Below are 10,682 nucleotides of genomic sequence, written 5' to 3'. Positions count from 1 at the left end.
ATATCATAATAGGGACGCCGATGGATCGTGGAGTCATCGGGAGTTGCTGGAAAAATGGTGCTTTTGGAGATCGTGTCGCCATGATGGAAAGCTAACTTCTGATTAAATCTTATCCAGGCAAGCCCTGGTGCATAACCCCTACTTTTCTGCACTTTAAATTATATTTGTACATTAGGTTTTAAGGAGTTGAATGAAATCCACTTGCATATATATCTTTATCCTATGAGTCTTACTAGTATGACATGATCGTGTAGATTGCTATGCTACAGGACTCCGATAGAAGTCGAGTGATTGCCTGTCACTCGCGAGAGATAGGAAATATATTACTATATTATTATCACTTGGAATATATATAAAATGGTGGAAAGGAAAAATGGAGACTGGGCAGGGATATGGTTTGGGTATTGGTGGGTGTAAGGGGTTGTGTCTTGCAGCCAACGGGGCATAGCTTGGTTACACTATTTTCCCTATCTGTGTCGGTTCAAGACCGGCTGTTGCATTAGACGCTAGGCATTTCACAAACTTATTATCCCGAGCACATACTTGGGTATGGGTGCAGGGAAGACTTGTTACTCTCTTGTCATAGGTTTCGGCTCTTTTCAGACCGACTGTCAGGGTGGTTTTTGGGTGGAGGTCCTTGCAACGTACTGAGTCTGGGACTTAGGGGCGGGGGCTTGGAGTCCTAGTTTGGATGGGGACCTAGACCCCGTGATAGGAGAGTGATGGGTTGGTCCTGCTTGTGCCTGGGGTACAAGTAGGGCATGTATTTTTGGGGTACCCAGCCGGACACATTGATTCGCGAATCGCCGAGCAATCTAGTACGACTTGTCTAAACTCTAGCATCGTAGCAAGAACTAGAAGATGAAAGATGGTAAAAGGAAATATGATTGCTTACCACATGCTTGAAAGTAGCACAGGTGCTTACATAGAATGGTTAGTTAATGAACTAATGCGACTACTAATAAAAATCGAATATAAGGACGCATGCTTGGTAATGCTTCCTACAGATGCAATAAACCCACAAGCCAGATAGCCTTGCATATCCTTGGAGTCTTTTTCTTTTCTCCTATTGGGTAAGTCTTGCTGAGACAATTGAGTACTCAGGGTTTTATTTCCCCCTGTAGTAGGTGACTGGTGGATGCTAGAGCTGACTCTTGTGTGTCGATTCCTCCTGGTGGGCTTAGAGGGGATTCCTTTACGCTGCGATCATAGTTTTTATTTAAAACTCTCACCAAATGTTTTATTAAATGGAAGTTTTATAATCTGTTGTCGTAGTTTATATATCAATATTTCATCAAGTCATAAATAGATGTTTAATTCTGCTGTAACTCTGTTCACATGTTTATATTCTGCTATTCAATTAAATTGTTCATAACTCTAATAATATGATTACATTCCGCTGTTATAACAATAAATAGTATACTCTGATGTTGTATTAAAAGTGATGTAAGAAATGGTTAAGAATGATGTAAGCTTTATTCTCTCATTTGTGATCCTTATAGAAAAATATGGGTTTTTGGGTTCTCCCTTGGGTTGTGCCCGATGAAACTACGTAATTTGGTGTTCTCCCTTGAGTACTTAGTGTCTAATGGAAGACAAGTACTCCTGGGAGGCATTATATTAGGTGGTTCTACCACAGGTGGTATCAGAGCATAAATGAGGAAATAAAGCTTCAAAAACCTTTTCTAAAATAAAATTTGACAACAAATTCTTTTTAAAAATTTAGGCCATTGAATGCGAAGTTATATAAGTAGCCCTATTACTATGGTTATGTATCAAGGATAGATGGCACTCTGTTGACTTAGGTAGGCTTAATCAATTTTTTTGTAGGTACACTGACCCCAAGCATAGTCCGATAGTATCGACTAGCTACAGGGAGAGAACGACGTGCCAAAAATCTAAGAACGGCTGCCCTATATGTTGGCAACGGTGGAAGGATGTATAGGACGTGCATTCATGCATATCCTATTTGTGCATTGTAGTGCCCATATTGCTTGCAGATACGCCATCCATAGGTGTCACACGTGTCATATTATGCACGACTGACGCATTCCCGTTCTAGAGTTATTTAAGCACTATGGCTTCGTGCTCCGTGTTCGCCCATGGTTCACGCTGGTCGTGACCCATGTCTCCCTGTACTCTTTTCTACGCTCTTGTTGGACCCTTACCCTGTAGTCATACTAGTTAGTAATGGCCTCAGACATCGCTCGCCTCGAATGCATGGAAAATTGGTCGATTCATTCGTAGTGATCCCATGCAGGAATTATAGGTGGACCATGCTAGGACCACTGAACGCTCTGCCTTTATAAGCAAGGCCTGGCTTAGCCATTGGTACCACCACTCGGCGCACTTTAGCTAGTCTAGTTTTTCCTTTGAGCAAGCTTTTCGCTCAGTCCATCCTCGCAACCACCGCTAGGAATGGCAGGAGCCTGGGTTAGTAGTTACTGCCAGAACATTGAGGGGTTTCCTAGAATCCTGCATGCCACCCTGCAAAAGCTCAGAGTCAAAGATCATCCCGAGTATGAGGGCCGTGAGTATGAGAAGCATGGCACCGAGCTGTGTGAGGTTATAGTCTACATTAGGAAGAGTGAAGAGTTCCCCGACATCATTGAAGCCTAGAATGTGACCGCAACCAGGTTTTGCTTCATCGACACCTACCAGGTTGTGGCCCGCAAAGCCTTGTAGTACCTTTGCCTAATCTATGATGAGCCCATTGCTCATACCCCCATGAGGTCTTTCCACCTTTGGAAAAGAATCGACAGGAATGGAGGGCTCGCATGGAGGCTTTGCAAGGACAGGATGCACAAGAAGATAGTCCGACCGTGGTGAACTTGACCACGTACCTGCTTGCTCTAGATGAGCAGTATGACCGACAAGCCTCAGAGCTGAGGAAGTGTCTCTGTTGAGCTGAGGAAGCCAAGATATTCTCTAGGATGCTCTAGGTGCAACTTGCTAAGGCACAAGTCAGTGCAGCAGACGCTGAGAGTCAGGAGACTACCATATTGGAAGCCTCAAAGGAGGCTGAAGATTGGCATGTCCATCAGCTGGGTGAGGCCTATGTTGTCACTAGGGCCAAGCGGAGGACGCTGGTTGCTGAAAGGTAGGATTCCTCGATCTTGGAGGGGATCCCTGTCCACCCGCCGGAAAGAAGGAGAACCGGTGTTGTAGTACCGCCAGCACGTCCACCCTCGAAAGTGTCAGAAGTAGAACCCTTGATTCCTCTCACTCAGCCACTGCCAAGAGAGGAGGTAGATCTATAGCCAGGGTGGTAGAAGAATCTGCTGAGCCAGGAATAAAGATGCATGGTCCAGAGTAGGTTAGTTGCCTTGGGATGATGTACCCGTAGTAGTAGTGCTTTTCGTCGTTGTCTCTGGTATTGTACTCTTGCCATTGTTTTTTGTCCATAGTTGTTGAGATCATCCACCAGTAGGGAAGGTGACTGATGTGTCATGAATGGGAGACTGAGTGCCTGTATGATGTACCCATATTAGACCGTTGGAATGTGCATTTATTTATTTTACTGTGTTTATTGCATCCATCTACCTTAAGTCTCGTGAGACATGCTTAGAGTTTTCAAGGGTGATGTTAGGTAGGTTACAAGAGAAGTTACCATTCAGACACCAGTAGATCAGTCGTGACTAGAGAACATTGGACACTGTATTGACTAATTGTGGATGTCCTAGCAGAACACTTGAATATTTTTAAATCAAATCCGCCATTAGATTTGAATTCCTTGTCCCTTGTTATGAAGGGAACCCTTGTTGTTGAATCTTCCCTTGCAATACTCCCCTTACTCTGTGGTCTATTACCCCACCACCTTCTTGGCATATAAGTTGGTAATAGTTGCCTGGTTAATAGCTTATGGTGCCACGACAAAACCGAGGGCCCTTATGGAACAACTGCCACATGATGACGCTGCTCGGCATGCGCTGGTATGAGGTTATTGACCAAGTATCTTTACCAAGTTACACCACTGTACCGCATTCGCTACAAAATATTCTCCTTGGAATCATTCGGGTGTTCAAATAGGAAATCCACAACGAGTTGATGAAATAGTGTTCTCTCAAGGTAAACAAGAGGAGGTGGTTTTGGAGGAAGCGTGTATGTCGTGCTCTCAGTTCATATAGAGGTTGGTACATATGGTGGATAAGGAAGGGAAAGAAAAAGAAGAGTAGTAGGGAAAAGTTAGTTGTGGATAGTCAGGAGTGATTGTAAAAGTCTGAGTGGACGTCATGTCCCAAGACCTGTGTTTAGTTTGACTGCGCTACGCTTGCTGGGTTATTTCACTGCGTGCCCTATGGATGCCGTCTATGTCGGGTCCATTAGCACCCCGTTCTCGCATGGCCGTGGCATCGTACCGCACTCGCCGTCTTTGTGCACTGTGCGTTTCTCCTTTTCCCAGCATCCGATTGGCTCTCGACTGCACGCCTCGTCCCCGTACCGGACCCCCTTCCCCCCTCCCTTCCTTCTTCTTTTGGGGACACGACCGCCCGCATGCCTCCCTTGTCGAGTGCACCCTTTTATCTCCCCTCCTTTATTTCCCCTCTGCTCGCGTAGGAAGCGCACCATGGCCAACTTTATCCCTACAACATGAACCGTTTGTGTATCTCTTCCATGCCATCTCCACTTCTATTGCGTTGCTCCCTGGCTCCATTCACCACTATAAGATACCCTTGGTCCTTGCTCTTCTTCTTCATCCCCATCCCCTCGAACCTGAAGCAGAGCTATGAGATCCAGTCGTTATTGTGGAGCTAGGTTCATCAGTCTAAGGTGATGGTGTAATCTAAGAAGAAAGGATCTGGTTTCGAAGAAGTTCAAGTCTACCGTTGGTTAGTTCGGTCTTAGGGTTCATGATGTTTGATTTCATAGTCTCCTATTTTTGGATCTGTTGGATCTACGCCATGTTTTGGATAATCATTTTCTTACTATTTCTCCATTGCTCTCGTCTATCTAGACTTCTGGATTAAGTTTCGGTTGGATTAGGTTGCTCTTAGCAATGTATCCCTAATCCCCGTGTGGTTTAGCATTCGAAGTCGTGTAATCTCTGATCTACATAATATAATCGTGTTTTCCCCTCTTCTGATCCTTGCTCGGAATCTCAGGATGAGATTCTTTTTAGGGGGGTTGGTTGTAACACCTCTGGTGTTATGGGCTTGCTTAGCACCGAGATTTAGACCTAAGAGGATTTACCAAAATGAGTTTCTTGGATTTTTGATTTAAATACATACTTGAAGCGATAAGTGAACCCTATGTGACTCACTTTTGTGGACTCAAATAAATGCCAAGTTAAATTACTCAGTGCGTAAAAATATCTAGGAATGTTTGACAACAATTCTAGCAAATAGATAGCGAACGGTTTGTTCTATTAGATTAAGCTTGAAAACTATATTTATTAAACAAAATAAGATATAACTTGTATTTAGTACTTGAATAAATCTAGAGCGCAAGTTTTATAGATGAAATGCAACTCTTATTTTGGTGAGGAAAAGTTATTCAATAGTGTATATGATAGCTTAGAAATCGAATCCGAGATTTAAACTAGAACTTTTCATTGAGTCGGCGAGAGATTGGATTTATGTTCGAAAGGTCAATTTTGGCGAATTATGTTGAGCAAAATAGTTCAATAGTGCTTAAGTATTTCGCTCCTATGGGTTAGTCTGTAGTATGGGCTAGGTCATGATATACTTGTTAGTTGAAATCGATAGGGTTTAGACCTGTTAGAAATCCGGGCAAAAAGCGCTAGTGGATGTTAGTTCAAAACTAAAAGCTATAATTTTCTAAGTAAGAAACGATAATAGATAGTGCTATGTTGGCATTTAAATTTTGACAAACATACCTCAACACTAATGTTACGCTTTTGCACAGTTGGTTGCATCAGAGTAAGTACTTGAAGCATGGGACATGTCGTAGTTGTGTTAGGGGTTACGACGATCACTCTAAAATTAACAAGCTTCGCTAGAACGCGTTGGGGACATGTCGTTGGTGCTCTATTCGTGAACCAGCATCTGTAGTGAATGATTTCGGCCACGCACCTCAACTACCTAGCCTCGCTCGTTCTCGGCCGTTCATCCCACCTACTCACCGAGCTACTGTTGCCGAAGCCACCAGCTCAAAGCGTAAATATGCATGCATCACTAGCAGCTCATAGTACTAGCAGCGCTCAATGGGTACACCCTATCGGTAGCACACCATCAGCAAGAGCAAGCCTTAGTTGCTGCCACCCCCGCTAAGCACCACCATCCAACTGCCAGCTTCGTCGCATCACCCTACATCACCATCAATGCCTCTTGTCTTGCCTCTGTTGCCTGCCTTGCTTGTCTCTGTTGCTTGTCTTGTCTACCTCTGCTGTCTGCCTTTGCTTGCCTTGCCTAGCTCGGCCGAGCTGAGTACCCGTTATGGCAGCGTCCATCATCACTTGGCCTTCACGTATGCGTGCCCTGTGCACTAGCGCGGCCGTGCTTTCGGTCCCTCTACTGGCCATGTCGAGCCCCTTGCGCACCTCACTTTCCCCCGCTGCCTCACGCCGCACCATCGCTCTACTTCCCCCCTCCCATCCTTTTTCTGCTGCCATGGTGGATGCGCCCCAGCTCCCACCCGCATCCCTCGGGTCCCGTGTTGGAATCATAGCCGTAGCTCCTGCTCGTCCTCCCCACTCGCTCCTCAAGCACGACAGCCGTGGCTGCCCCGCTGTCATCCTCGCTGGCTGCCCTGCTACTGATGTCGCCGTGGGGCAACGCCTCCATGGCACCACCTTGCCTTGCTGCACCTCCCCGTGGTTGAGCCACTAGGCGCCATACCCACCATGGCCGTGTCACCGCAGCCACCCCCGGTGCGCCATGGCTGCCCATCGTTGCCTCCCCTACTACGGCCACATATGGCCGCCATGCCGAGCTCCTCTACCGCTGTGCCTCCTCTACTTCATTGGGCCACGACCTCCATCATCCTGGTCCATGTCTGCCTTGCCGCTCGCATTGGGGGCCTACACCGGTAGCAACGTCAGCTGGGTCAAGTGCCGCGGCGCTGGGTCTATGGCGTTGGGCCACCGAGAGCCACCATGTACAGCGCCGCCGCTAGTCGGTTCCCCTTCCCCTGCGCTGCTCTATTTCTAGGTAGAGAAAGGACCCTAACACAAATAGCAAATCTTATTGTGTTCATTTTGCGAAAACGCTAGACTCATAAATTTACAAGAAAGGGCTTAGTTGGTTTTGGGGAAACTTAGGGGCCTTTTTGCAATTGTACCACCGCCTTGGTTGGCCACGTGGGCCGCTGCCGCATGCACGCCTGGTGGGCCACCAACCTTCGCTTGGCCGGCCTGTCATCACCATGTTGCGGGCCGCTCGCTGGTCTGGCCTACTGCGCGCGTTGGGGCTGCTAGGCTGCGGCCTGACGGCCGCCTAGGCCACCGCGCCCCATCCCTTCCTAGACCGCCACGTGCCCGTCTGCCTGGGCTGCCTTGGCCGCTGGTCTAGGCCGTGCTGGTCTATTGGGTCGAGGTCATTGCCACCGGCCTTTTCGAATTATGGAGCAAATTCTAATTTAGCTTATAAGGTAAATTGTAAATTTAAAATAAAATTATATAGGTATCCAAAAATGGTGAAACTAATTTTGTTATGTTTCTAAAATCATGTTCTACCTGATAGGGTATTTCATTCGCATAGGTCATGTATGTTTTTAGGATTGCCCTAACTATTTTAACATACTTAATATCGTTAAGACATGAACTTATGGGAAATTTTATGAGAAAATGGTGATAGTGTTGACTCTAAAATTTTTACAGTAAATTACTAATATTATTAGCTGCTCACTATAATTTTTATAGCTCCAGAATAATTAGTTTGCTAGATAGGTAATGATGCCCCATTTCAAAATAAAGATTAAATTGATAGAATGGGATAAAGAAACAACTTGGGTTTGTATAACTAAAACATTTGTTGGGAAATAACGCCTTATTCGACAATATGGATATGTAGCCTAAGTATGATCATCATTAGAACTAGCTCATTAACTTGAGAGGCATAAATCGATTTTATGAGTCATGATTGTAGTCAATTAATTACGTCTTTGCATTGCATAGCATAATAGGGACATCGATGGATTACGGAGTCATCGGGAGTTGCTGGAGAAATGGTGCTTTTGGAGATCGTGTCGCCATGATGGAAAGCTAACTTCTGATTAAATCTTACCTAGGCAAGCTCTGGTGCATAACCCTTACTTTTCTGCACTTGAAATTATATTTGTCCATTAAGTTTTAAGGAGTTGAATGATACCCACTTGCATATATATCTTTATCCTATGAGTCTTACTAGTATGATAGGATCGTGTAGATTGCTATGCTACAGGACTCCGATAGAAGTCGAGTGATTGTCTGTCACTTGCGAGAGATAGGAAATATATTACTGTATTATTACCACTTGGAATATATATAAAATGGTGGAAAGGAAAAATGGAGACTAGGCAGGGATATGGTTTGGGTATTGGTGGGTGTAATGGGTTGTGTCCTACGGCCAACGGGGCATAGCTTGGTTACACTATTTTCCCTGTCTATGTCGGTTAAGGATTGGCCATTGCATTAGACGTTAGGCATGTCACAAACTTATTATCCCAAGCACATACTTGGATATGGGTGCAGGGAAGACTTGTTACTCTCTTGTCATAGGTTCTGGCTCTTTTCGGACCGACTGTCAGGGTGGTTTTTGGGTGGAGGTGCTTACACTACACTGAGTCCAGGACTTAGGGGCGGGGGCTCAGAGTCCTAGTTGGATGGGTACCTAGACCCTATGACAGGAGAGTGATGGGTTGGTCCTGCTTGTGCCTGGGGTACAAGCGGGGCTTATGTTTTTAGGGTACCTAGCTGGGCACATTGATCCGCGAATCACCGGGCAATCCTGTACGACTTGTCTAAACTCTAGCATCATAGCAAGAACTGGAAGATGAAAGATGGTAAAAGGAAATCTGATTGCTTACCACCCGCTTGAAAGTAGCACATGTGCTTACATAGAATGGTTAGTTAATGAACTAATGCGACTGCTAATAAAAATCATATATAAGGACGCACGCTTAGTAATGCTTCCTACAAATGCAATAAACCCACAAGCCAGATAGCCTTGCATATCCTTGGAGTCTTTTTCTTTCCTCCTATCGAGGAAGTCTGGCTGAGTACAATTGAGTACTCATGGTTTTATTTCCCCTTATTGCAGGTGACTGGTGGATGCTAGAGCTGACTCTTGTGTGTGGATTCCTCTTGCTAGGCTCAGAGGGGATTCCTTTATGTTGCGATCATAGTTTTTATTTAAAATTCTCACCAAATATTTTATTAAATGGAAGTTTTATAGTCTGTTGTCGTAGTTTATATATCAATCTTTCATCACATCATAAATAGATGTTTAATTCCGCTATAACTCTATTCACATGTTTATATTCCGCTGTTCAATTAAATTGTTCATGACTCTGATAATATGATTACATTCCACTGTTATAACAATAAATAGTATACTCTGATGTTGTATTAAAAGTGATGTAAGAAATGGTTAAGAATGATGTAAGCTTTATTCTCTCATTTGTGATCCTGATGGAAAAATGTGGATTTTCAGGTTCTCCCTTAGGGTGCGCTCGATGGAACTGCGTAATTTGGTGTTCTCCCTTGAGTACTTAGTGTCTAATGGAAGACAAGTACTCCTAGGAGGCATTAGATTAGGTGGTTCTGCCATAGGTCAGAGGTAGAGGAGGAAGATTGATCATCATCACTTGATTCTTCATCATCATCATCCTCATCTTCTTCTTCATCTTCACTTAAGGAGCTTGAGCTTGAACTTGTCTCAACTTGCTTGCCCTTCATCTTCTTTTTCTCACTACATGCGAGAGCTTTGCCTTTGCTTGATGATGAGGCTTCTTCTTGACCCATCTTTCATGACATTTCAATTGTCACTATCTTGCTAATGACTATGGCCGGGGTCATGGTGCTCAAGTCCTCCATGTTGTGAAGGATGGTGTGATGCTTGCATATTTATTTTGTGGTAGCATGGAGATGATCTTCCTCAAGATGTCCAAATCATCTAGCTTCGTTAATCCTATTGAATGGAGCTCATTGATAATTAGATTCAAACGAGAATACATATAGCGAATAAGCTCATCATCATTCATTTTAAAGGAATCATAATTTTGTTTAACTAGACAATGTTTTTGCTCATGGACATTAGTTGTGCCATCATGGAGCTCTTGGAGTTTTAACCAAATTTCATGTGTCGTATTTAAAGTGAACACTTGGTTAAACACATCCATGCTAAAAGATTCAAACAAGCAATTTTTAGCTCTAGTATTGAAATGAATTTCTTTTTCTTCACTCTTTGTGGGTTTATCGGGATTCTTAATGGGTTTCATCCCGTCATATGTGACTCTCCAAACACCCAAGTATATCGCCTCAAGGTAACAAGCCATTCTAGCTTTATATTAGGGGAAGTTAGTGCCATCAAAGTGTGGAGGCCTAGAGGTATCCATCCCAACCACTCTAAATAATGTCGGCTCAATGGCGGTGAAGCCAAAAGGTCCAAATTGAGCCAACCAACTCCGATACCAATTGAAAGGGACCATGAGGCCTAAGAGGGGGGGGGGGTGAATTAGGCAACTTAAAACTCTAACTCAAAACTATGGCCTCTAATTCCACCTAGTCAAAACCTATGCAAGAA

The sequence above is a fragment of the Miscanthus floridulus genome, chromosome 13 (assembly GCF_019320115.1).
Source record: "Miscanthus floridulus cultivar M001 chromosome 13, ASM1932011v1, whole genome shotgun sequence".
NCBI lineage: Eukaryota > Viridiplantae > Streptophyta > Magnoliopsida > Poales > Poaceae > Miscanthus > Miscanthus floridulus.
Note: the sequence above shows the minus strand (reverse complement) of the source record.